The following is a 4,354-nucleotide window of genomic DNA, read 5'->3' as shown; positions in this document are numbered from 1 at the left end:
GATGAACCTAGTGTTTCACTGAAGGGGATGAAGGAAGGTGATCACTCCTCAAGGGTAGTATGAACTCTGTACAGATTGTAGTAGCTGACAGAATGGCTATTGAATACAGCCCAGCCTCTCTTTGCCTAAGAAACTGCTGCTGACTGGTGCAAACACCTCAGTATATCATTGATGTTTTAATTCCTTCATGGGCTGAGGCCAACATTCATTTCCCTGACCTTAATCACCATCATGTGGGAGTAATGAACTCCCACAGTGCTGTTAGGGCAGGAGTTACAGGATTTTGAGCCAGTGCCATTGAAGAACCAGTGATAATAATTCTGGGCAACAGTTGAATGAGTTGGAGGGGAACCTGCAGGCGGTGGTAATTCCACTTTCATGGTGCCTTCATCCCGGCTTGTGATAGATGTCACAGAGCTGGTCAAGTGTTGCTGAAACTTGAGCAGTTTATTGCTAAGTGCTGCTTGATAACACAGTGGATGGCAGTGTTACCACCCCATCAGCCATCCGCGTGATTGTCTGGCTGGCTTAGATTTTGTATAACTTGAGTAGGACGTGCCAAGGAATTTGCTGGTGTTGAACTGTGCTTGATCCAGGACAGCTTAAACTCAGTGGCAACTGGAGTAGAGAGTGAATCTCCAACTAAATCAATATCCACAGATCAGCTATAGTGATGTCCAGGCAAACAAACCCATGGCTGTATTTTTGTTTAGAATTCTACATTCCCATTTACTGTTAACCCTACATTTTCATGCCTTACAACATGCTTCTGTCTTAAAATAATTTCTGCTGTTTCCAAAGCTGTGTATCTGGTCCTCTAATGTGCAAGTGTCACCTTACACCTCATCACCACCAGTTAGTAATGGACAATAGGTGCCAGCTATGAATGAGTTTATAAAACATTTATATTCACATGGTAGGCCAGAGCTTAAATGTTGCTAACAGGAGGATTAGCAATTGAAGTTTTTGGTCTGGCACAGAAGTAGGGGGCAAGAAACAGAGAGAAACACACACATCATTTAGTATAGAATGAGAAGAGGGTGAGTGGTCAGCTGCAAATGGTCAAGAGGATGTGTTGTTTGATAAGTCCATGAGTCATTGGGCCTCCATACCTGGCATCATCACATTGCTGTGGGAGAGGCAAAAAAATCTTTGGTTTGAGAGCAACATCCTGTTAGTGGAGAAAAGCACTCCATGGAGTTTACAGTAAAGTCACAGTGAGACAGCAAGCTGGACAGAGAGACCTTCCCCCTTCCAGGGTGGTCTGAAGTAGACCGTGCATCACTCAAGGCTAGCAGTGCTAGGTGCAAGCCCCTTGTGAATTTTCAACAATACCACAAATGCTGATTTGATCAGAGTAGCTGTGAGCATGCAGGCTAGTTCTGATATCTCAGCATCAAGCGGAGATAGTAAACAAATAAAAACAAACTCCACTTTCTCTGTACACATGCTGCCAGACCAGCTGAGTAAATGTTTCAGATCCAAATGAATGTTCTGAAGAACAGGTCACTGATCCCAAAATGCCAACTCTGCTTTATCTTGCCACAGGTACTGCCAGACCTGCTGAGTTTCTCCAGTAATTCCTATTTTTGTTTTAAATTTCCAGCATCTACAGTTAGTCATTCACAAGGTTTCCAATAAAGTTGATTTTCTAGCACATGGAACTACAGGAGTCCCAGTACATACACTGAACAACGACATGGGTTCTTAACTGTTCCCTGCCAGAAGCCTATTTTCCAGCTTCTCACCGATACATTTACACAGAGCTGATTGAATTGCTCTATTTCATTCATGGATGTGTGTGTAGGATAATGGTGGCCAATGGTATTTGTGTGGCCCAATGAAACACCTTGAATTACACACAATTAATTCATGAAAAGCACCTTGAAGTTGTTTAAAATTGTTTTTATTAAAAATCATACCTATTGCAAGTGCTACATAAAAAGATACCCACTTGCAGGCTGGCCAGACCTTGTGTCCTGGCTTCCCTTTTTTAATCCATGATCTCTATTTACTTGTTCAATTTCCAAGATACTCCCTAAAAGACATGGCACACGTAGAGGTATTCATTACAATATCAGAAATTAATTCTATATACATAAAACAGCATTAAAAATACATGTTTGGAGGGACATTGCTGGTGCGTTTGTTGTATCTGTAACTCATTGAAACCAGGACGACAGCAAGAGGGCACTGGGTGAACTGCTGATTCCAGGTTACAACTGAGCAGCATAATAGATGGGAGCAAGACTGGGAGACAACGTTTCAAAATCACTACCTCGTGTAGAGTTTGGTAAACAAATTCTGCAGCTTTGTTCTATAATAGAGAAAGCTGGCCATCTTGATTGAGAGGGTTAAGAAACCAAACAAAGTTACATGGTTAGCATTCACGTATAGTATTCAATACTAATTAGGCTCTAGTCAGCAGAACTCAGCCGTCATTCAATAATGAGAGAAACTGGGGTTGCATAATCTACAATGTATTAAACTACTCCTGAACTGGGCGAGGTCACCATTAAGGTCCTGCCGTTTCAACCTCCCCACGTCTCTCTAGAGACAGAGAGCAGCCTATGGTCCTCTACACCTATGTGACCTTTTCCAAACAGGGCACTTGTCTACCCACAGGGTCCTATTACAGTAAGAGTTCCATATTCTGGTTAGTCCTATTCACAGGACAAAGGGAATGGAAGTAGTGAAAATAAATTTCTGCAATACAGTGAACCAGATGGGAGCATCACAGTCTTGCCTCAGCTCACTGCTACACAGCCCACCCCCAGGTGGGGGCAATGTATTTACAAAAATAAGATCTCTGCAGAGGACGGCAGTTTTCTTATAAAGATAAAAAAGCTATACAAAAGTCAAAAATGAGCGCAAATAGGACAACACAATCGTATTGTCCGCATCCCCCCGCCCGCCAAATAAAATCAGATTCTGCACTGCGCTCCAGTCAGGATTCACTGACTGTACAGACCAGTTAGAGATTGCCGAAGCAGAAAATCATTGCCACCACTTGATTTTCCAATAATCTGCCTCCCTCATTTCCAGGGGCATGAAGCAGGTATTGAATAAGAACCACAAGGAGCTGAGGACAAGGTACAACATGGAAACTGGCGTGAGGGAAGATTTTGATGAGGCAGGGTGTTCTCAGGTCATGGTTAGGCTGTAGCAGATTTTCTTGCTCTCCTTTCCTCCAATCCCTCTGTAAAAAGAAACTCAGACCCACTTAACAGAAACAAAACATTAGAATGTTTCACAGCCCAAGTTGCTCCTTTAACGCTTCCTCCTATTCAATATATATTTCGCCAGTGCAGTGTACCTCAATGGCTTTACTCATGAACTGTAGTCAGCAATGGTGATGACACAGAGCCACAACAGGAAACAACTATCTCAGCACAGATCCTATTAGTAGAAGCATCCATCCACACACCACTCCCCTCCTCTACTTGCTGTTCGCCTGTAGTAAAATAAGCCCCTCTCCTCTATACAAATCAATCCAGATTTCAGTTGCTGATGTGCTCCCCTAGTGGGACAGGAATGTTAAATTTTGACTCTACGAAAGATAATACTCCAGAAATTGCATTGTTGATGCAGTTTTGTTGCAGTAAGAATCAGCAAACAAACTTACAATCAGAGGTTTCAAAATCAGTCAGGCACTTAGTGAAAAACAGACACTTTTCTGGGGAGGATTGTCTCTGGTTCAGACTGGTTTTAGCTCCCTTAAACATGGAAACATTTTTGAAAAATATTGAGTTTTCCTACGATCAGTGTTTATAGTGAGAAACATCCATAACACTTGGTTGTTGACTGGACATGGTGAAACCAGCACGTAATGGGGCTTGTGAAACCAGAGCACAGTTCCTAAAGGAGGAACTGATGGAGTACGCAGTGAAGGAGTATTTTGTTGTTTAAGGCATTCACTCACTCACCCAGCGTTTTGTTAGAATATGTCAGCAAAAGTCAAATGTTTCTGACAGGATGAAAAGCTGCTGGGCAGGACTTCCTCCTGTGAGATTCCCTCATACAGACAAATCATTCCATCACCTCACCGGCTGTATCGGAGACTCTAACCTTGTCACAGGTGAGCAGGCTTCAGGAAACCAGGGCACAAGGGAGACACTCGCAGAGGATGAAAAACATGGCTTTTACTCCATCTTATAACCTTACCCTTCCATTGACTCAGCAGGTAATCGACAAATTATTTGGGGATGATGTTTGACTCCTGGAGGCTTATTCAACCCGAGGGCTACATGTACTCAGCAAAATGGAGAAATCCTACACTGGGCTCATTCACTACACAGAGCACATTCCTAAACACAGCTATCACAACTCCAACCTGTGACCAGGAATGTTCCTT

This window comes from Chiloscyllium plagiosum, unplaced genomic scaffold (genome assembly GCF_037043375.1).
Source record: "Chiloscyllium plagiosum isolate Xiang-an unplaced genomic scaffold, Cpla_swu_hap1 HiC_scaffold_5, whole genome shotgun sequence".
In the NCBI taxonomy this organism is placed as follows: Eukaryota; Metazoa; Chordata; class Chondrichthyes; order Orectolobiformes; family Hemiscylliidae; genus Chiloscyllium; species Chiloscyllium plagiosum.
The sequence above is the reverse complement of the archived record's forward strand: the minus strand, read 5'-3'. Positions refer to the sequence as shown.